The sequence below is a fragment of the Castor canadensis genome, chromosome 8 (assembly GCF_047511655.1).
Source record: "Castor canadensis chromosome 8, mCasCan1.hap1v2, whole genome shotgun sequence".
In the NCBI taxonomy this organism is placed as follows: Eukaryota; Metazoa; Chordata; class Mammalia; order Rodentia; family Castoridae; genus Castor; species Castor canadensis.
The window spans coordinates 126,897,754-126,922,324 of record NC_133393.1 but is presented as its reverse complement, the minus strand read 5'-3'; the positions used below and the strand labels follow the sequence as shown (position 1 = coordinate 126,922,324).

General features: G+C 37.8%; 1 protein-coding gene across 3 annotated transcripts in view; it reads left to right on the top strand.

The window, feature by feature from the left end:
- Kitlg (KIT ligand) overlaps nucleotides 1-24,571 on the top strand; it is a 79,428-nt gene that overhangs the window by 6,176 nt on the left and 48,681 nt on the right. The gene's annotated exons all lie outside the window — the stretch shown is intronic.

Genomic DNA, 24,571 nt, shown 5'->3' with positions numbered 1-24,571 from the left:
GTATAGTGGTTGACAATTGTGGCAAAGGCTCTTGGGGCTTCACTGTGCTGAGTCTTCTACTATGTACTGGGTGTTCCTTTGTCCATGCCCCCAACAACCAAGGTTTCTAAGCAGAGTCCTACAGAGAAAGCATCTCTAGTTATAATGGTCTGGCCATTCTTTTGGAATGTGTTGCTCATATGAGTGTACTGCCTGTTAAATTTATATTCATTGTAGAATGTTAGGTGGAAGAGCCTTGGGAAGAAGGTAGCCATGTTTTCATATAAAATAATTTATAATGTGATTTAGAAAACCCCAGGATTGCAAAACAAACCTCAGCAGGCATTTGTAGAACCACTATTTATGATTCTGTGTAAACCCACAATTTAACACTTCTGAAATAGTAAGCACATTAGGGATTTTCGTTTTTGATGACCAATGAAAACCTCTGTGATTCTTTGGTTTGGGTCTCTGGAGGTTTTAGAAGGCTGCTGTGTGTGTCATGTGGGTCCAATCAGAGATCTTTGATATATTCTGTTAGGCAGAGGACGAACCCTAACACATATATCCTTCTACTGTTTTTTGGAAAGCTAAGCTACCACAGTACAGGGAAATCTTTTGGATTCCAGGTGGTCTACACTGGGGATTGAAATGCAGGGACAAAAAAAGAGTTAGAAAACATTCATGAATACTAAAAAGAGGTGATTAGCATAATGTTTTAATGTTTGGATAAAATTGATTCTATTGATTCTAGAAATGCATGAAATTACAAAATAGGATTTATATAGTTCTTTCATTGTAATTGATCGTGAGATCTGTTTTGTTTTGCTTGGCTGTACCAGGGTTTGAACTCATGGCCATGCACTTGCAAGGGAGGTGCTTTACCACATGAGCTATGCTCCCAGCCTAAATTGTAAGGTTTTTTAAGAAAATGTTTTTTAATTCCTTCCTAGAAAAGCATTTTAAGACATTTGGTATAACATGATAAAGCCTTAACAATCCTTAGAAAATAGTGCAACTCTTTCTTCTTTCTTTTTTTTTGGAGTGCTGGGGGTGGAATCCTGGGCCTTGTCCATGCTAGGCAAGTGCTCTCCCGCTGAGCTACATCTAACCCCAGAATTCCTTTTTCCCATTTGAATCTTGGGTCTTATTTAAAAAAAATTCTATTTGGACATTTATTAAACTTGGTTGTTTTATTTCATGTATGTGTAATTTTACTTGAGAATTTTTATTTAAAAATTAGAAATAGTAATAACAGCAGATTTTGATAGCTAGTGCTCACAATATGAGGGCCCTTTGCTGATTACATACCATGAGTGAGGCTCTGTGCCACAAACTGCAAGGTTTATCTCATTTGATTCTTGCAAAAATGTTGCAAAGTACATACAATAACGACATGATATTTTTTTCTTTTTTTAACAAGTAAGGAAACTAAAGTTTAGAGGTTAAGAAAACTTGACCAAGACTAAAAGGAAAAGGATGCAAGGAGATGGAAGAGCTGAGATTTGAAGACAAGTCTGTTAAATTCTCAGGACTAGATTCCTCTTAGTCACTAAAGTATAATGTGCTCATATTTAGACACGTGCATATAGGTACAGCCTGTGCTGTACTTGGGTTCTTGAATGTCACCCAAAGGCCCGTGTGTTGAAGGCTTGGTCCTCAGTCTGTAGCAGTACTGGGAAGTGGCAGGATTTTTAGGGGGTGGGGCCTACTGGAAGGCAGTTGGTTCATTGGAGGCATGCTCTGGAAGAGGATATTGGGACCTTAGCCCCTCCTTTTTCTTTCTGTTTTTGGAAAGGAAGATGAGGTACACAGGCCTCCTCTGCCACATGGTACCACCATGATGTACAGTACTGTGCCACTATGATGTACTTAGAAGTGGGCCTAAGCATCCTTTGAACTGTGAGCCAAAATAAACCCTCTTTCTTTTAAGTTGCTTATCTCAGGTATTTTGTCACAGTGATGGAAAGCTCACTCATATAACCTGTAAGCCTTCTTGTTCTTTCTTTTTTTTTGTTTGTTGTGTGCAGGTGATGATGAGTTTTAATCTTATTTCAGGAAATCTGAGAACCAGCAAAGTTGAAGCTTCCTGGTGAGTGCCAGGTTGCTTGTGACTCCACCTGCTCAATGCTTCCTGGAAATGAGGTGGTTGTCCACTATGAGCAGCTCTCCTGCATCAGTAGCCCCTCCCACCTGTCTCTTGAACTCTCAGCTGCAAGCTCCAGGGCTGATTTGTCTCATGATGTGGGGTGGGGGGGGCATTGTAAACTGTAAAATGCCTTTTTACTTGAGGGAATTAAGAGTTATTGCCAAAACTTTGGTCTTTCCTTTTTTTTCTAGTGGAACTGGGGCTTGAACTCGGGGCTTCACGCTTGCAATGCAGGTACTCTACCACTTGAACCACACTTCTGGTCCATTTTGCTCTGGTGATTTTGGAGATGGGGTCTGGTAAACTATTTGCCAGACTGGCCTGGAACGCTGATCATTCTGATAGTCTACCAAATAGCTAGGATTACAGCCACCACCATTGAGCTTCCTTGGTGTTTTTCGAATGCAGTAGTACTGGTTGGCAGAGAGCAGATTTTGAAATGTTTTTTGTGTGTCTTTCAAAGTGACTTCTTGAAAAAAGAAAGGTGCTTCAGAGATTACTTTTATCATTTTGCTCCTACTTATATGCTGGTTTTTGAAGACAGTTTTTAATGGCTGGGACAGATTAGAAAACTATTCAGTAATAATGTCTTTATGATTATGTCTGGGTGGAATTTTTTGGTTTTTGTTTGTTTGTTTTGGGTGGTACTGGGGTTTGAACCCAGAGCCTTGCACTTGTTAGGCAGGTGCTCTACCACTTGAGCCACGCTTCCAGCCCTTACGTCTGGGTTTTAATTCTACAAGTCATTTATGTAGTGGTTTTTACTTTGTCTTTGCCTTGTCAATCCAACTGCATTAATAATGACAGCTTATCTTCTGTATTAAAGTTACGATTTTTTTTAACAAATGCTGGTTAGAGCATCCTTCACAATACCATTACCTTGGTACTGTCTCATCAGCGCTTAGTGGAGGTGAACAGAGGTGCAGTTAACCAAACAGACTGCAGATAGATGGTCTGCTTTGGTTCAGTAAGCATGCAAATCTCTGAGCCTCAGTTTCTCCATCTGCCAAACAGGATGAGCAATTGAACATTTCTCCTAGGTTATGAAGGTTAAATGAAGTAATCCACCAAAAGCACTTTTATTTTTTTTTTATTTTTATTTTTTTTCATTTTTCTTTTATTATTCATATGTGCATACAAGGCTTGGTTTATTTCTCCCCCCTGCCCCCACCCCCTCCCTTACCACCCAATTCACCCCCTCCCGCTCCCCCCCTCAATACCCAGCAGAAACTATTTTGCCCTTATCTCTAATTTTGTTGTAGAGAGAGTATAAGCAATAATAGGAAGGAACAAGGGGTTTTGCTGGTTGAGATAAGGATAGCTATACAGGGCATTGACTCACATTGATTTCCTGTGCATGGGTGTTACCTTCTAGGTTAATTCTTTTTAATCTAACCTTTTCTCTAGTTCCTGGTCCCCTTTTCCTATTGGCCTCAGTTGCTTTAAGGTATCTGCTTTAGTTTCTCTGCATTAAGGGCAACAAATGCTAGCTAGTTTTTTAGGTGTCTTACCTATCCTCACCCCTCCCTTGTGTGCTCTCGCTTTTATCATGTGCTCATAGTCCAATCCCCTTGTTGTGTTTGCCCTTGATCTAATGTCCACATATGAGGGAGTTAAATCTACCTCTGAGGATGTTATTAGCATGAACTAAAAGGCAGTATAATGTTTAAGGAGTGATGACTCCTTTCTTAAAGTGACTTTAATTGTAAAGTCCCCACTGAAAGAGTGAAAGGGAAAGTTGGGGCAATTTATCCAAGTTACTCCATCCTCAAATTCACTTTAGTCCTGAGTAATTTAATTGCTTTTATTTTTTACTTTAACAAAAACTGGAAAAAAAGCAAGCTGTTAATAATTTTAATCTGAAGAGTTTGCTGAGGGCACAGTCACTTGTATCATGTGCCCCAGGTCAAAGAGCTAGTCCATGGTGGGGTCACCTCATGAGCCCGGAGGTCTGGGTCCAGAGTCCGCGTTCCTAAGCTGTATGCCACACCTGGAATTGGGGGGACAGAATGTAAGTTCTTCCCATTTTGATTTAGTGAGTGATTCTCTACTTTTCCATGTCTTGGAGATACAATTTTTAGCATCCTTAGAATTCCAGCCAATTTTGGGGGGGAGAATGGGAACAGCATGGCTTTTGGGTCAAAGGCACCTGAGTTTAACCTCTGGCTCCTGACTCTAGCTTGCCATCGGATCTTAGGCAATGTATTTAACTTTGCTTAACCTTTCCTTAACCTTCCATTAAATGGAAGAATGGTACTTTGCAGCTTCTCTCTCTCCCTCCATGTTTCCTGCTATACTGTTAACCACCAAATTATGTTTGTGCAAAGCATTTGAGTCATTGGACTCATATAGACTGGAAGGAACATGGACCTTGGCGTTAGAAAGATGAGGCTTAAATCCTAGCTCTGTTATTCACCAAAGACCCTAGTATTTATTTTCTTTCTCTAGGCTTTAGGATCCTCGTCTGTATAAGGGGCAAGAAAAGTAATAGTACCTAGTTGGAAGAAAACAGGGTTAAATGAGTTAATGTCAGGAAATTAATTGTTTGACCCAGATGTGTGCTCAAAAGTGATATCTTTAATTTTTAGGAGGTGGATTATACCAACAGAGAGATCAGCACTCTGTGTCAGTTTATTTCATTTGTAGGATAGCTATAATTTAATACCTGATGTCACTAAGAAGCAAAGCAAGCTGGGTGCCGGTGGCTTATGCCTGTAATCCAGCTACTCAGGAGGCAGAGATCAGCTGGGCAAATAGTTTGTGAGATTCTGTCTCGAAAAAAACCCTTCATAAAAAAAGGACTAGTTGGAGTGACTCAAGATGTAGGCCCTGAGTTCAAGCATCAGGACCATACACACACAAAAAAAAGCAAAGCAAGACTATGGATGATACAGGAAGTGAAATTGTGAAATTGTATGACTACAAACTGAGACTGGTAAAGGGTGTACATGTTTGTAAGTAAGAATGCTGAGCCATGTCTTGGCTCCCTCGAAAGCTGTGAGAGTTGAGAACCAGTAATGACCTCAAAGCCTGGCTCAAGTGGTAGACACCTGCCTCACAAGCATAAAGCCCTGAGTTCAAACCCCAATAATGCCAAAAAAAGGAAAAAAGTTAGTTGAGAGGCAGTAATGAATAGTCCGGTGCTCTGCGGATTGAACTGTCCTATTCAGAGGCCTATGGTTGTATTTTTTAAGCCCAAAATTACAAAATTTTACACTTTCAAATATCTGAAACCTTGAAGTTTATTTGCATCTCCCACTGCTGTACTACTTTTTGTGTCATCTGATTTTTAATAGCTTTGGAGATTCATAGGTCTTGAGGGACCTCTTAGAATTGTGTGACTGAGCCACTTAATTCTTCTTCTAATACTCTGATTTTTTAATTTATAAAATAAGGCATTTAGAATGTATAACACCTACAGTGGTTCTGAGCATTAAATGAGCTAATATATGAAAAGGGCTAGCTGTTGGATAGATGCCAGAAAACCTAGATAAATGTTTGTTGATTTCAAGTAACTTGCATGCATTTTCGCATTCAAAGGTTGTTTTATTTATTAATTTATTTTTGGTAGAGTTAGTGCTTGCAAAGAAGGCACTCTGCCACTTCAGCCACACCTCAAGTCTTGTTTTATTTTTTTTCAGGTGTTAATTGGTTTTGTTTTCTCATCAGTGATATGCTTTTTTTTAATATTTGGGCTAGAGATTGAACCCAAGGCCTCATACGTCCTAAGCACACACTCTACCGTTGAGCTACTCTCCTGTCACTTACCAGTGCTTCTGTTCAGAATTTAAGGGCTTGATTGTCCAGATTAATCTTTGAATAAGTTTTGTATCAATCAAGACAGATGGTTATTTTTATCAGTCCATTACTTTAGGTAAATAAGCATTCCATTCTTGACAGAATATTAAACTGTTATGTTTTTTGATGGAGTGCTGACTTTGTCAAAGCACTTGTGAAAGAGAGCAAACAGCTCCTGTTTTCCTATATTCTAAATCTAAAAGTCATTTCTAAAGGTTTCTCGACTGAATCTTTGACTATGAATACCTTAGTGATTAATTCACCAGGCTGGAAATTTGTGAAATAAATTTGGGTTCAACATAAAGAAGAGTCTAACACAAAAATATCAAACAACATGAAACAGTGGAAAATCTCTTTTAGATATACTGGAAAAAAAAAAGAGGAGGGGAACTTGTATACATTCTTCTAAGGCCCAAAGGAGGAAAATGGGGCAGAAACATTGTAAATGCTTGTATCATTTGTAATAGCTTATAAATGGCTTAAGAGTAGAATTAGGGCCTTTGGTTTGCACCTTGCTCTGAAGATTTGTGTTGTATAGCATTTCAGGAAGAGCACAGGAAAATCAGAACAAGAATTTGCTAACAGTATGGGAGAGCTATGTCCTGAATTCAGGTATCTAGCATTGGTACGTGGTTTTGTCCCTGTGAGGACACCCATTTCATTATTTGGCTCAAAAAATGGTGGGTTCCATAATTTTAAAGGTTCTGTCAATGCACAGAATCCACAGTTATTGAGGGAAGTCTGATCTTGTCTCTGCCGTGACTAAAATCCACCACTGACTTTGCATTACCTGCAGGATAAAGTCCAAGCCCTCAGCACACCATACAAGGTCCTCAGTGGCTTGGCTGCTGCTTATCTCCACCACTCCCTCAGTGGTAAATTTTATTTCAGTATCACCTACCTATGGCAGAGACATACCACACTCTATTTGGTCTTAAAGGCCCTGGCAGCCTCTTCATTTGCTTGGCTTAGAGGGTTCCTTCTCCAGGAAGCCCTCCCTGATATCTGTTTGCCCTTCTTCCCCCTCTTCATTCCCTACGGTGTTTTGTGATCTTACCCTGAAGTCCTATAGCATTAAAAAAGAAAAACCATGTTGCCTATCATATTATGTTGAAATTATCTTTTACTTACTTGGTCAAATTGCTCATGTTTGTATCTCTAGCTAATGATACAATGTCAAAATCTTGGTAAAGATTTTCTGAACTAACTACAATTTTAATGAAGCATACCAGGTGTATCTTTGAGAGCACACATCTACCTGTCAGCATTCCAAGCATGGATGTAGGCATTTAATAGGTTTATGACTGCTGACCAAGGGTGAGTTGGAAGGTAGAGGAAATTTAGAATATTACTATTATGTATTGATATCAGTAAGATACACAATTATGTATGTAACAGTCCTTTACACACATGGTACAAACAGAATTCTCTGCAGGGAGAAAAATGACAAACGGGCCCCTTGAGGTGGTAGAAGAGAGTGGAAACAGTGAATTAGAAAAGGAAGAGGGTGAGTCAGTGGCTTGCCATTCTTTAAGGAACTAACACAATAGCTTGAATGGAAAGTACCTGTTGGAGCTTGTAAGATATGGGGAGGTGTTTGGAGCCAGAAGGGTTTCAGGACAATAAATGTTCATTTTGTGTGCTAGATTCAGAATTATGAGCTAAGTGTGTTACTTATCTCTCCTAATTCTCCTTATCTGTGAGAGTGGAGGTGTGATTGTGAGAAGAATGTGAGATCAGAGAGGTTGAGCAAGTTGCTCAGCATTTTACAACTATCAGTCTTCAAAACTGATGTACACCTAACCCCTTTCTTGGTTTCAGTATTATGGTCATCTTCTCTTTCCTAGATAAAATGTTTATCTTTTCTTTCTTTCTTTTTTTTTTTTTGTGGTATTTGGGCTTGAACTCAGGGCCTTCACCTTGAGCCACTCACTCCACCAACCCTATTTTTGTGAAGGGTTTTTTGAGATAGGGTCTCGTGAACAATTTGCTTGGGCTGACTCTGAACTGCTATCCTCCTGATCTCTGCCTCCTGAATAGCTAGGATTTCGTGAGCCTGGCACCCAGCCAGATAAAATTTTTTTTTAAATACTTAATAACTAGTAAGATTGTTAAAAGTATGGTGAACGGATCCATTCTCCCCAGCTCACCCGCATTCAGGATGCTTCCTTTAATATTTTCTTTTCACCAGTTTGTACTGGTTAATAGGTAGCCAGTGCTGTAGACAAGCACTGGATGTTGTCGTAGTTTTGGATACTGAGGCATATTGTCTGTCTACAAAGTGTTAAAAGACAGAATTATGAAAATGGGAGAAGTTTTAGTTGGTCCCATTGGAATGATATTTATGGATGGAAAGCAGGTATGTGGTTAAGAATAATGTTTCAGTTCTTAATATCAGACATCATTTAAGTGTAGAAGAAGAAAGTTGGAGAAGGATTAACAAGAAGTGGTGCTTTCAAATTTCATGTACTCATCTTAATGAGCCAAGACAATATAGTCACTATTCTATAATACAGTGCTCTAAAGAAATATTGCAAAGGTTTTTTTTTTTTTGTACTTTAAAAATTCATTTTGGGCATACAAAATGGATACCAACTTTTGATAGTTCTAGAGTTTTTAAATTATACAACTTTATAGCATGAACTGTTTTTCCTTTTCATTTTCTTTCTTCAATCAGTTCAACTTCTTTTCAGTGTAGAACTGAAAAGTTAACATTTCTAAAACCAATAAACTTTTGTATAATTGTATCACAAAGACAAGGTCTAACACCTGCCTCAATTTTCAATCATAATTTCTGAAAAGCACCACAAATGAGAAGAGATAATTTTTTTTTTAATAAAAAGAGCACTGAAGTTAGATGTGCAAGAGAGTTGTGCAGATTTGGTACTTTGAGGGCCCAGCTGAAGCATATCTTTTTAATTTCATTTAGCAGAATGCTCTCTCACAAGGCCCTCTCTCCGTTTTCTGAGGAAGTAGATTCCCATTCTCTGCCATATGGTGAGAGAATTTCTTTGCTTTCCAAACAGTCTTCTGTTTACTTTTCTTCCCCCATCCTCTATGGATTCCTCAGTGAAGCAGCTGCTTTGAAAAGAAACTCAAAGGATTATCTCAAGATGGTTACCCACTTAGCCTCTTTTCTGCCCAAAAGAGAAAGTTCCTTTCTTTTTGTCCACAGCATCATTTAGTGAAGGGATTTGAGGTTTTGAAGTACATTTTCCGTACCCCTGTTTTTTAAATTTGGGAGATTAATTGGTAATCTGACTAAACTTTCCTATAAGAATGAATTTCAGAATGAAAAATAATTTAAATTTACTTAGCAGATTAACTCAGAACCTATAAAAATAATGTTTAGTAATAGTAACGATAATAACTGTGTCTGATGAGTACTGTTATCTTGATAAACTATAGAACATTCATCTATAGTTTATCTAACTTGTGATGTACGTCTTTCTGTGTCTCCGAACTGAGTCTCCTTTAGAGTTGTATTGTAGAAATACTAAGCCAGAACTCCACAGACCTCATGTTGAAAAATTGGAATTAAAAAGTTTGCCATTTAATCATGCTTATGAGCATGAAAATGCAGTATTACAGCCTTTTCTTTCTTTTTTCTGGTGTGTGGGGGGTGAGATGTTGAGTCAGCTCATGAGTAGTATGACATTCCATTTTCTGTTTCTAACAAGCAAGTCACAGGATAGGGAAGCGTCCGCACTGCATGTGACATTGAAGAACACATATCTGGTTTTGTTCTTTAGTCAAAGTAGGGATGGATGTGGCCAACAAAAAAGAATTCAGTTCAATGAGCCTTTTTTTGTCTGCACTAGTAGGGATGACAGACAGATGAAAGAGTGAACCAAAGCTTTAGGAAGAGATACATTAGCATTTAAAAGCTTAACCTATGTCATCACTTCTGGATGTATCTGTTCCTAATTGAAATCTTATTCCCAGTGTGTGTTTCCAGAGATGAATCACCATGAATAATTTTTTTATGAATGGCTGCTTCAGAAATTTTGATTGCAGCTCTTTGGGGTGATCAGGAGAAATTTATTGTTGCATGAGATTGTAGAGTCCTGAGACTTGCACTGAATTTACTGAAGGACAGTGGCTATGTTCCAGGTCTCTGACTTCTTTATTATTATTTTTTAAGATGCCTCTGGATGACCAATAAAAGAACGAACTCCACTTTGTTATACTTATCTGGTTCTTCAGAAAAAGAGCTTTGGAGGGTACAGAGGTTGAGCAGTAGGACTTAAACTTTGACACCATCTACCAGGAGAGACATTTTCTAATGGTTGCTTATTGATTAAAAAAGTATTTAGCATTTACTACAATCAAGGGGGATTGTTCAAGAGGCCAGTGATTCAGTAATAAGCGTAATAGTTACATTGTCTCTACTCCTCATGGAGCTTGCACTCTGCTCCTGGTTTTATATCCTAATTTTCCATTTACATGAAAGTAGAGAAATATTAAAGGCATAAAGGAAATTAGAAATTGAAACTGAGAAGCATTAAGGTGATTAATTAGCTAATCATTAGGATATAGCAAGTACTGTACCTAAGAGTAAGAATTGTGACAGTGGTTTATACCCAATGGATACAAGACTCTCTGTTTATCCTTCATTCTTTCTAAAAATATTTATAAGGGGCCTCTCCATACCTGGCACTGCTCTAACCACTATAGATAAAACAGTGAGGGGTAGAAAGTTCTGCCTTATGGTGCTTACACTTAATGTAGGAGACAGATAAGCAAAATGGGTTGGTGATGTTGAAACTCCTTTGTGTAAATATGGACACCATCTGCTGAGGATCGAATTGTACATTATCCAGACTTTATCTCTGCCACATTTTTTCTCAATAAAAATGATTCAACTATTGCAACCACCATAGTCTGTACTATATAAAAAATATTTGATTGTAGAGGAATTTCTTATGAGTAACTCAGTTGTGTTAGTCACTTTTTTTGTTGCTGTGACAAGGTACCTGAGAAAACAATGTAAGAAGGAAAGATTTACTTTGGCTCACAGCTCCAGAGGCTTCAGTCTATGGTAGAGAGAGAGAGAGAGAGAGAAAGAGAGAGAGCGAGAAGGAGGAAGAGAGGGATGGACAAAGGCACAAAGAGAGACAAAGACAGAGAAAAAGGAGGGGGCTGAGGAACAGATCTACCCTTCAAAGGAATACTGCCAGTGACCTACTTCCTCCAACTAGGCTCTGTCTCCTAGTAGTTCATTCAGCCATGAGTTTATCAATGGATCAGCCAATGGATGAAGTTAGAGCCCTCAGGATCTAATCACCACTGAACTCTGCTGCAGGCAAGCTTTCAGCACATGAGCCTTTTAGAGGAACACTTCATGTCCCACTGCAGCAAACAATGCATGCAGTCCACAAATGTGAAAGAGCTAGGCACTATGCAGAAGGACCAGGTCATGGTGCTAGAGAAAACAATAATGAATAATAATAATCTTCCTGACACCATTTATATTCTTGTTTGGAGGAACAGATGATAAGTAAATTAATTGGGTTGTCAAGATAAATTTTGAAAGTGAAAACAGTTTTGATGGAAATAAAACTGTGAGATGATATATGGAGGGTTCCTTTGAATGGGTTACCTGGAAAGGTTTTCTGGAGAAAATGATGCTTGAATTGAGTTCTGAATGATAAGAAGGACTTGCCATCACAGCAAATACAAAGTGCTTGAAGCAGGCATCTATTGTGGCTATTTTAGGATCATAACAGAGGGGAGAGGATGCTTTATAAGACACAGGTACAGAGGTGGGACAGTGTGTTATGTAAGCCTGCCTCAGAAGTTCTAGTCTTATTATAAGTGTAATGGAAAGGCTTTGGGATATTTAATGCAAGCAGGAATGTTCTGTATTCCCAGAACCCACTATTGTGAGTATTAAGCATGAAAGCAAAAATGTTGTTTATAGTGTCCTCATAGTGATGGACTGGTACCAAGATGAAATGAAGAGAAGCGAATGTTTTAAGATTTTTTTTTCTTGCTGGTAGAAAGTATGACAGACCAGATGTAGACATAGGAGAATAGAAAGAATCAAAGATACTTGAGCCACTATCCTTCAAGTTTGGAAATAACATTACTGGAGAATGCTTACTTGATTGGGTTGAAAATGATAATAGCTGTAACATGTATAAGACATTTTTAGGTAAAAGTGTCTTTCATGCATAGTTCTATTTAATTCTCAACAAACGTGTTAAGGAAGTTCTTGTATTATGCCCATGTTACAGATGAGGAAACTGAAAGACTAAATAACTTTCTAAAGGCCACAGGCTAGTATGTGGTAGAAGAGAGATGGAAATTTGGACAATTTGATTCTAAAGTAGATGTCTCCCCCTTCCCCTACCATACCACTCATATATGCAAGAGTAAACACACTGTTTTCCAAAGTTGTCTTGGATTTATTATTGAAGCTAGTGTTGACTTTTCAAACTATTTAGGTTAACATTAAGCCATTGACCAAACAGCCTAGCATCACTTTTACACAGGTAGAAATGAGTCTGCCTCCTTCCGGGGAGCTGATCTAAATGCAGGCCCAGGGGGCAATTTCACAACCTCTTTTTGTGGCCTTCCAGTGCTGATCTGTAATCTGTGAACAGGTGGAGCATAAACCAGCTTGTATCATTCACTGTCAGTACAGCTTTTAGAATAAAACATGTAAGGATTTTAATGCCACTACTAAAGCAGTAAGTAGCATTAACAGTCATGTAATGATCTCCTATATCTGCTAGTGCTTTACATAATATCTTATTTAATCTTTTCAAAAATCCAAAGACATGTTATCACCACGAGAAAACCAAGGCTAAGAGAGGTAATATAATTTGTCCGGGGATGTAGCCCATAAATGATGCAACCAACATTCGAATCTAGGTCTTACTTTGATGATGTTTTCTATTTCAAATATCATTGCTTTGACACACAATGAAACAGAAATTGTAGTGTATTGTGACCAGAGGAAAGTGTTCTAGACATGGTAAACCCAGCAAATGCTTTGCTGTTCTTCATATGGTAGAACTGTATTTAAACTCTTATGAATTGCCAATCAAAAAATCTTTTAAAAAAACTAAACATGATCCTCATTTTACAATTTGAAATGTGAACTGTTAATGCAAATTTTCCTAAGAAAAGTTTCAACCAACCTTTATGGGAAATAAATAAATGCTTAATAATGTTTTTTTTTCCCCTCAGTTTTGTGTAGGGCTTAGTGGCAGACAGTATAATCCATGATAGCTGATTTAAAACAGAATAGGGTGCATTGAAGTACATTGGATGATTTATAAAACCATGGAAGAGCTGCAGGCTTGGGCTGTAGGCTGAGCCTGCAGAACACTCCTAGTACTCAGAACCAAGTTAGGTCCACTGCAGTCCATTGCTTTTAGAGCCAGAGCAGATGGTATTACTGTTACCGACTGCAAAGACTAGCTGCTCTGCTACCACTCAAACCAGCAAAATGCATGTCAGCATCCAGCTTCTTCTCAAGTATTTCCCTTCCCAGAAGAATCTTGCAGAGTCCTGTCTGATTGGCACAAGCTAAGCACATTTGCAACCCTAGCAAACTGCAAGGCAATCTGAGCAATGGAGGTTCTAGCTTTCCAGCTGCTATAGGACAGGAATGCTAAGAGAGAGGTGTCATGGGATTTGAAAGAGCAAATGCAAGGTTTCCTTCACACTCACTGTACTTAACTTTTCTCTTGTCAAGTTATTCTTGAACAGAAGCTTTTACTAGATAGGCTGGAATGAGATGCAATCTTGTATAACTTTTTAGAGTTTTTTGCTTGTGTGTTTTCTCTAACCACATAGCACCCATAAGCTATCTAAAACAGTATGTCTCATACGTTAGAGTCATATGGAGGGCCTGTTTAAAATGCACAATCCTGAGAGGCACTCTCAGAAACTTGGATTGACTGTGACACTCAGAAATCTGCATTCTAACTCAACACCCCAAATGATTACAGTTTCCTCTTACATAAGAAAGTCTCCTCCCCTTGTTTTACTTGGGGCATCTTCAGTGAAGGGTGGGGCACTTCCCCAGTTTATTCAGTTCAGCAAAAGGCAGTTGGTGTGTCTGGCACACATTGCATAATCTGGAAAGCTAGTTCTGTGACCTTGGCAATCTGGCTTGTCATCAGATGTGATGGAGAAAATGATCAAGATGCTGAATGTTCTTTCAGCCCATGCCTGTAACCCCCCTGGTTCTGATGACTTTTTTTTGGAAGCAGTTATAGCAATGTATAAAGGCTTAATTTATTTTAATGTAGTGAAAAACTGGGGTGGAAAAAAAATTCGTTGGCAATTGCTTGAACTGGTTCCTGAGATTAAGTTTTTTAAAAATTAAAAGGCCCTGTGAGACCAAACTTGTCAGACTCTGAGTAGCTGATCTGTCAGTACATCTGAGCACATTTAATTACACCCACGGGGGAAAAACACAAGTTCTAAGAAGTTCAGTATTCAGTTTCAGATTTGTCACATGGGATCCAATGGCATCAGGAGCCTACACTCATTTTCTATCACAGAATTGTTTGGAGTTCAAAAAATTTTACAGATTTTGAAGAATTCCAGGCTTTTGATTTACATGAGATCACACTTTCAGAAACAAGATACATATTTGGAAGAATATAAACTACAATTTAGGTTTTTGTAGCTGTTTTTGGACAGCTACAACCCTCAGATTTTTGCATATCATAGTGGTTCAATTTTAAGAGCAACTAACTGTCATCAAAGTGAACAATGCTAGCCAAAAGAACCAGTGTCCATGAAGAGCTAAAGATGGCTATGTAGATTTCAGAACTGTCATGGACATTTTATGGTATTTCCATACTCTGAGCAATGTTGGGGACCTTTACCTCTTACTTCTTTGAAAATACATATAGTAAACCAGTCAGTAATAGATATGTAATTCAAAATTTAACTATCATCCATCAATTTTCTAGACTAGTTTGTCATCATTTTCCTAAAATTGATTAGAATTGGGTGTTAACCAGCTTCTCCTTAAAGTAGATTACAAGGTGTAGGGGAACTTTTTACCTCTCTGCTTTAGCATAAATAATAAAGAGCTATATTGATGAGTAGTCAATAGCCTTTTTTTTTTTACTTCCATCTTCTTTTTAATTTATGTTTATTGCAATACAATTGAACTCAGGACTTCACACTTACTAAACAAGTAGTCTATCACTTGAGTGGTACTTCTAGCCACTACATTTTTTTTGCTAATGAAATAATCTATGCTGCTAGAACAAATGCTTATTCCATAATGTATGTCTATATTCAAAATAACAACAGCAAATCTTGAGCACTTGGGTCCAGCTTCTAGCCTGAGCATTCTTCACCAAGTCCTTCCCCGGGATTTTCACACAGGATCAAAAGTCACTAAGCTCACCTGGCTCTCATTAACCAAAGGTGAGTTGTCCTATGCCTAAGCCATTTAAGAAAGAGAAATGTTCTGAGTTTATTACTTTAGCCTCACTCTTCCACAGCTGACTTTTCTCTTCTACCAAGATGGAAGTGAGTTTGTACATTTATAGATGTTACTCGCCCTCTTTGTTCTATTATGACAAGCTGTTCTATTATACACTTTGGGTCCCTCATACTCACTTCTGTGAACTGTTTACTGTGGTCTGACTTCATTTTCATCACTCTGTGGAAACTGTTTGCATCAAAGTCCACACTAGGAACTTCTTAGTAACGGCTATGTTGACATCTTTTGGTTCTTGTTTTATTCTTCATACCCTCCCTGTAATGTTTTTCATTGAATGCAGTACACTATAATCAACTGATTTGCCTTTCATCTCTGGTACATCCTTTTACACGTCTCTGGGTCATGATGGAGTGCCTTCCTTACACACTATTCTATGGATCTTTGGTGATGAGCCCTAATCTCCAGCTGCCACTTTTCCTACATATCAGACTCACTTTTTAAGTAGTTCTCAAGGTTTTCCATCTTACTTTCATATCATTTTGAATTTGTCCATTTTCTTCATTCCAACTACCACTGCCCTATTTAAGGTAGTCATCTTGCCAAAGTCTGGATGTAACTGACCTTCTGCTCCCAGGTTTGTCCCCCATCCCCACCAATTCCATCTTTCATTCTGATGTCTGATAAACTTTTGACAGCTCTTCTGCTTAAAATTTTTCAAGAGCTTCTAATTCTTTTAAGATAAAAACCAAAATCAATTAACAGAATTGGTAAGGCCTTTGCATGCCTTGATAGCCTCATTAATTATTGCTTATTCCTTGAAACTCATTTCAAGGAATTTCACCTTATTTCAAGGGTTTCATAAACATGAAATTCTATGAAACTGCCTCATTCTCTCACTTCTGTTGGCACCTGCTATTCCCCCAGGTCTTTTTTGGCCTGACTAAATCCTGCATACCTTTGAAGAAGATTGCTCTCCCAGAACCTATCTTTGAGCCTCTTCCTCAAAATAATTTGTCAATAAATTAAGCACCTCACTTAATTGGAAGACATTTAGCTATACCTTCTGGGTCCTTCCTTGAGAACTCCATCCTGCTGTGTTCCTTAGTAGCTTGAGCTTCCTGAGGCAATCACAGTATCTTTTCTGTCTTTATCTTATCTACTTATCAGGTACTCTGTGTGTGTTTGTTGATTAAGTGGCTTTTGGGATGATATTAGAAGTCAGAAAGCACCTACTTTTGTTTTTATCAGAAGGAACAACTTATCACTTTAAATTTTGGGTTTCTTCCTTCCCTCTAGCTATGCAAAAATTTAAGCCACAGTTAAGTATAACATAATTTATCTGTATTACTTGTATAGTTCAACCTACTAATGACTTAATATTGTAGTTTGGATTAGAAACTACATCTATGTTGTAGATGTTTGACGTAAAATTTAATAGTTCACTAAATGTAAATGAAAGCAGTTTTATTATCTTACACTGGCCCATTGTTTTTCTTTCTAGCACAGTGTAGGTCTTGGTTTAAATCTAATTTAGTAATTTTCTAGCAGAGTGGCTATAAGGAAGTTACTTAAATCTCTTTGAATTGTGTTTTACTCACCTGCAAAACAGGTAAGATCTACTTGGTTGATTGGAAATGTTGTAATGAAATAATATCTGCCAACTGCTCACCCTATGTGTGACTCTGAAGAGTCATATGTTGGGTTACTTCCTCTTTAAGTAGCTTTTACATATGAAGAAGACTAATTATCATATGGCATTTTCTTTCAATAGATTGAATACCTTGAAATCTTTAAATTTCCTTATTACATTAAAGCCATTTGTCTGCCTTTTTTTATTAAACAGTTCCTTTCTAGGATGCTCAGTTTTGGTAATAAGAGTTTGTTCACCATGATATTTTAGTTATCACCATATTTTAGAATGCTTTTCTTTTACATCTTCACAAAAGATGGAGAGATAGAAGAGTATCCTTACATGGTTTTAGCATGTCAGTTTGGACTTCATGCTGGCTTTTGCACATAGCTAGCTAGTCTGTTAATGTCTGCTTTACTGATAGCAGTAAAAATCAAATCTGCTAAATGTTTCCTTTGTCCCTTTGAGATTACTGGACAGCAGTTAGAGAAGAAATTTAGTTTGTGTAGGAAGATTGGGTGTTTTCTGTGTAATGTTTAATGGTAAATTTTTAAGCAAATGAGCAAGTCATAAAGAACTAAATGGTTATTCAGTGAATGAGAATCCTGTTGTTGGTTTGTTTATTTCAAGAATGTTTCTGAAGGGTATGGTTTCTATGACCTCAGAAGACCTGAACTCAGGATTAATTACTCTACCTGTGTGTTGGTAATTTACTTTCCTGACTCTAGGTGGCTAAGCCTGTTGGCTGTCTTCCAAAGCACATTTGGGCTACAAGGGAACTGCCCGCTTTCATAGCAGGCATGTGAGATTAAAGAGAAGATGAATGTTGTTTTTGGCAGCAGCTGCTGTTTTGTTCAGGGCAGTTCTAGTACCTTTTTGTTAGGTCTGTGCATAAAGAAAACGAATCACACTACTTCCAGGACTTTGTGCAGTCTATAGTGTGGACCCTAATAATGTGTATTTTAAAATTGCTTTTCACATACATACAAAAGAATGTTTTGTTTTACTTTGTTTCCAAGTTTAGAAATTGGAATCTTCTGGTTTCTTGAATAGTACCATGTTCCCCTGAAGGTCCTGGGCCACATGCATGTTAATTTCTCCTGTAGCAAAGATGTCTGCAGTGTGATATAATATAATATAATAATAACAGAATAATAAGTTCAGACCAAGAAAATAATTTGCTTTAGGAAGATTTTGCAACTTCTGTGCCCGGCCTGTAGCTTTTTGCTGAATTCAGGAGGCGTTAGGGATCAGGTGAATATTTCACTGGAGTCTGCTAAGATTGTTCTCAACAAAATTGAGAACTTTGCCTTGGTGGACTTCATCCTCCTGTAACTTCTCCCCTTCTTTTGAAGTTCTTTTCCAGAACTGTCTACAACTGTTGAAACTGCTGCCGGACAAGGACCTGCTGTCTGTCATTGCGAATGGAGTATGAATTTTAATCACTGTTGCTTCCCTCTACCAGGACTGTTTCTATTGCATAATTTAGTCTTAACAGTATATAGATTTCTCATCAATGCCTCCCCCCCATCATCCACAGAGTTTGAAAGTAACTTTTAGCAATGAAAGGATTATTGGCAGCTTTGTGTTTATGGGGAATGTGTGTAGGACATTTTTGATTGAGGCCTCTAAATAAAAAAAAATCTAGAACTGCCATAAATAAGATTAGTGTAATGTGTCTGTGCAATGAAAGGTTATCTTGAAATGAGAGGTTATCACACAATGAGCGTGACCTAGAGAGAATAGTTGTACTATACTAAAACAAAGTAGCCAAAGAAAAATGTCATGCAGACGCAGGGAATGTTACAGAAAAAACAGCAAAATGATTACCCAAATTGAAAAGATACAATTTAGAGCAGAAGTCACAAACAAGGGACATTTTGCTTCAGCACCATATCTCCAGCGGGGTGTGTGCGTGCGTCTGTGAGCACACCCACGCAGCTAGGCACCCGTGTACCCTTGTTAGAGTTTATAGAACTTAGAGAAAGGAAGAGAAAGAAAATGAAGATAAGCACTTTGTTGATGTGTTGGATACCTCGCTTAGTTGGAAATTCATTGTCTATTAACTGCTGTTAACTTCAATACAGTTGAAAACTACATGAATTGACAAAGATGTCTGAACCCCAAATTAGTGTCAAAATATCCATGTACTAAAGGTCATTTTATTCATACTTTAGAACAAGTGTCATATATGATAAATACAGTTTTATCTATCAGTTAAAAAAGGAAAGGTCATATTCTTTGTTCATGGATAATTTACCTTATAAAATCCTTTCTGACTGTTTTATTCAAACATTTCTAATTCCTTTCTCCCTGGTTTCCTAGCCAATCCAAAACTCATAAACTACACAACAAATGATTGCATAGCACTTCTGGTTCAAATGGGTTTTCATTTGATTTTCATCACCAACTCAAGAGATGGGTGAGGCAAAAATTTTCTTATTCTCATTTTATGAGTTGATAAATGGATACTCAGGATGATGAACTGACTTGTTCGAGGTCACATGGTAAAGGACTCAGAGGTTTTCTGGATCCATATTCTACCCATGGTTTCCGTCCTTGGAAACCTTTGTTCAAACAAAAGCTTACTCAGAGGCATGAGTAAACAAAACAGAACAAAAGCTGAGTTTCTTTGCTGAAAATAAAAGTTGGGGGCCCAGAAATCTGGCAAGGGCAGCCCACTTTTCTCACCCTGAATAGCTTGAACATCACCACAGTACACCCTTTACTCATTAATTCATTCAGAAAGTGTGTTCACTGAGGTCTGGTTTATTTTTCATTGTTGCTGTAAAAATTATCCCATATTCAGTGACTTAAAGCAATGTGAAAGTATTATATTATGGTTTTAGCAATTGTAAGTCTACAGTGGGGCTTACTAGGCTAAAATCAAGGTGTCAGTGGGGTGGTGTTCCTTTTCAAAGACTCTAGGGAAGAATCTGTTTCCTCCTCTTTTCCAGCCTCTAAAATCCACCTGCATTTCTTGACTCTTGCCCAATCCCTCTATTTTCAGTGCAATCAGTGGCAAATCGATTCCTTCTTATTTCACTCTTTGTGTAAACTTTCTTCTAATCATTGTGTCTCTCTGGCCAGAGCCTGGAAAGATTCTCCATTTTTAAGGACCCAGGTAAAAAGATTGGGCCTAGGAATCCAAGACAGCCTCTCCATCCTTAATTTCATCATATCTGCAAAGTCCATTTTGGCATATAAAGGAATCTATTAACTTCTAAGGTCAGGATGTGGGCATCTTTGAGGTCCATTACACTGCCTACTACAAGCTTTCATAATTGGATGGACTATATGTTGTGCTTGCTGTAAAAAATAAGCCTGTAAGAGGCTGGAAGCAGTATATTGGCAGTCAGAATATTTTGCACATAATGACCCAAGAATCTGAGAGAACTAGGAAAATAAAGAAACAAGCCCAAACTAAAAGTTTTAAAAGTCATTCAAACAAGTACAGTAATTTGGAACAACTGTACTTAGAGAAGAATGGTCACAGTGAGATAACTGAGTTGCTTTGCAGGTCTTCGCTTTGAACTTGACTCATCAAAAGAAATAAAGTTTAATATTTCAACCCACTGTTTAAAAAATCAGAGAAGTATGTGGGCTATATATTGCGTATATTTCTGTATAGAATAATTAATTCTGAATTTTTTGCATCTAAAAAGTAAAGTCTGCATTTCTGCCCTCTGGTGAGAGGACTGAAGGTTTTACCATTTCTGTGCAGAATTCCCAGTGCATGTAACTTGATTGCTTGTCCTTCCTAATATTCAGCTGTGCTAGAATGTAAATTGTTGGATTTTACAAAAGGGGAGTATTCCTAAATGATATCAAAGCATATGCAAAATTACTCTACAACATAAGTTTACTTATAATGGCTTTAAAATAAAGCACTTCATTGACAGAGTGGCTTAAGTGGTAGAGCGCCTGCCTTGCAAGCCTAACAAATATGAGGCTGTGAGTTCAAACCCCAATACCACCAGAAGAAAAAAACTGATAAAATAAAGTACTTCAAGAAGTATAGATTTTTCAGTGATATTTGAATATTATGAAGTTACCAGAGATTTAATCTTAGCCTCGGTCAAGTGGATTCCTATAAAATGAGCAAAATCATATCTTTCCAGACATTTGTATTTCACTGACACCAAAAAATTGAGGCTTTCCAAATGCAATTATTTTGCAATTGTTATAACCATCTGTGTTGATATATTTTAAGAAACTCTCCAAGGACATATACCAAAAAATATGATCATCTGAATAATGTAAAATATTCAGCTGTGCATGGAATATGGAACAGACATACCCACATATGCTTGGTATTTGCAAAATTATTAAATTTCTAGATATATTCCATTAAAGTCCTCACAAATGCTCTAACAGATTTCTGGGAATGCTGGGACAGCATGGGGTAGTTAAAAGGACAGGCATGAGAATTGGCAGACCTGAGTTTTCATCCTGATTTCACCAAATCTTCTGTACCTCAATTTCTACATTTTTAAAATTAGGATAAGTGAAAGTTACATTCTGATTGTTATTTGACATGCAAGATGCTTAATACACAGTAAATGTTCAAAAAAATTTAACCCCATCTCACCCCTCACTTCTTGTCTACTCATGGGCATTGCTTCAGCAATCCCTCTCTTCTGACTTCCATCAGCAGTTGCACCTGCCTGCTGGATCATCCCTATTGGCATAGAGAGATCCTGATATTTCTACTCTTTCAAATAAAACTCTTCCCCCCACTTCCTTGTCAGCTCCCACCCCATTTTGCTTTTACTGATTTGTGTGTTTATTTACTGGCTCTCCTTTGAAGGAAAACCCTTCAAAAGAATATCATACTCATTCTTTCTGGTTACTTTTTTTCTCATTCTTTTTAAACCCACTGCAGACTGGCCTTCCCCATATTGCCTCAACAAAAATGTTAATGTCACCAATAACCTCTGTGGTGTCAAATTCAGTGGCCAAGTATCAGTCTTCCTTTTACTTGAGCATTGTCAACATTCGATACAGTTTGTTTTTCCATCCTTCTCCTTAAGGTTTTGTGAGGTTTGTTATTGTTGTTTGCTGTTTTTGCAACAGGGTGTCATTATGTAGACCTGGATGGCCACAAGCTCTTTATGTAGATCAGGCCAGCCTCAAGATCCTCCTGCTTTAGCCTCCTGAGTACCAGGATTACAGGCATAACAACCGTGCTTGGTTTTGGTCAGGCTGACCTCAAATCACAATCCTCCCGTCTGCCTTCCACATAGCTGAGATTTTAGGCATGGACCATATACCTGACCCTTACTTGGCTTTCTTTTACTCCTCTGGTGTCTCCCTCTCTGGGTGCTGTTTGGATTCTAACTCTTCTGCAGATCTCCGAAGGTTGGAGCACTGAAGGATGCTCAGTCCTTTGTTCTTTTTTGTACTTAGAATCACTCCATTGCCGATTTTGTCCATTCTTTTGCTTCAAGTACCATTTGTGTACTGAAAGCTATCATATTTACATCTCCAGCCCAAACCATTCTTCAAAATCCAGATTCAAATGTCCTGACCATCATCATTGGGATGTCTCAAAACATTTCAAAGCTTACTTATATACTTCAAAATGTATCCCCTGATCCTCCTCACAAACCTCTACGCCCAGCTTTCCCCATATGGCTTAATGATACTGCCATCCATCCAATTGTTCAGGCTCAAATCCTTGGAGTTACAAATGGCATGGAAGTCAGGAGATATCTGCTCTACTGTCTCTGCTCTTTGGTTGCCTGTCCCGAGTCCTTTCTTAAAGCTCAGCACAGGCACACGCTGGAGATAGCGTGGGTTCAGTTCCAGACAACCACAGCAATATAGTAAATATTGTGACAAAGTGAGTCATGAATTTTTTAGTTTCCCAGTGCATATAAAAATTACATTTACACTATGTAATAGTCCATTCAGTGTACAATAGCATGATGGGTAAGTAAGCATTGTGTATACCATAATTAAAATTTGTTGCTAAAAAATGCTAACAATCATCAGAGCTGGAAAAATGGCACAGGTAGACTTGATCAAGGCAGGGCTGTTACAAACCTTCCATTTGTAAAATGTACAATAACTGTGAATTGCAGAAAAGCAAGCACAGTGAATTTATGTATTGCTACAGAGCGCTTGGTGCTGGGTGAAGTGTTTGGTATCTTCTGAGTGACAGTTTGAACCTAAAGTCACAGCTGCTCAAAGATCTGGGTGTACATTGTCATCTCCATGTCCTTACCTGGCTCTAACATTCCTTTTTCCACAACCCTTAACAGTTTTTGACATGCTCTATAACCTAGGATTATGTTTATTTATGGTTCATCTTTCCTCACTAGAAAGTGAGCCTTGTGAGGGCGGGGAGGTCTTTTTGTTCATTAGATAGCCCTGACATCTTGAGCACACTAGGTGGTTAATATAGTTATTGAATGAATGCATGAACAAAAAATTTTTTTGGTGTTCATTCAGTGCCAGGCATAAAGCCTTCATATTTCCTAAAACCTACAATGTAAACATTATTGCTAGTTACTGAGGTCCTTTTAGGAAGTTTCCCAAATCATATCAGGAAAGAAGGCTTTGGAGACATATATTTCAAGCAGCAACAATATAATAAACCCTAGAATTAAACAAATTATATTCATACAGTGTGAAGGAATACTGTTATTCATGGAAATTTTATATGTTGCGATTACCCTGAAAGAGGGATTTCCCCCCGAAAATCTTCCATTGTGGTCCAAGGGAGATGGCATTGTAAGGATTTCTGATCCCACACTGCTTGGAGTAGCCTTATAAAGTTGAACAAGATTAATGCTAAAATAGGCCACAATGCTAAAGAAATAAGAAGGTTTTAATTTTGTTTACAAGTCACTATGTCCACAGAGTTAGCATTATGATGCTAGAAATTTTAGCATATGATCGTCATTACCTGCTCCAACATGATGTCTAGTTAGTGTGCAGATATTAATGAAAAATAATAATTCAGATCCTTTTAACATATGGCTTGCTACATGCGTAAGAAAGATTTCAGTCATGTGCACCTGGCTTTTGTGTACTTTTAAAATGCCATAGATGAATGTTAATTTATAAAAGAATTCTCGCATATTTTAAAATATCTTCACATTTCCATGTCTTTGCTAATGCTATTTATTTTTCCTGGAATGGCCTTTTGTTATTATTGTTATTGTTATTATTATTAGTAGTAGTAGTATTGTTATTATCATTGCTTGAGAACTTCTCCTTGGCCCCCCAAATCCAGGAAGAGTCACATTTGTTCTGACTTTCCTTGGAGCTGCCTTCCTGCCACAGGTTCACCCCTTTAAGATTAATTGATTGTTACTTTCTTCACTGGGCTCCCAAAACATTTATCACAGGGTGTGGGTATTATTTATTTTCTTGTCTCTGAGTTTCAAGGGCATCTTCATCATCTTCATTTCCCAGGTGACTGGCACAGTCTCATGGTACATGTTCAGAGTGGTTGCTGGACTATACCATTAGACTATATTTTTACCTTGGCCATAAATTCATCCAGAAAATATTTATTAAGGGCTTTTTATATGCAAAGCACCATTTTTTTGTGTGTTACACAGATACTGAAAATTTAAAT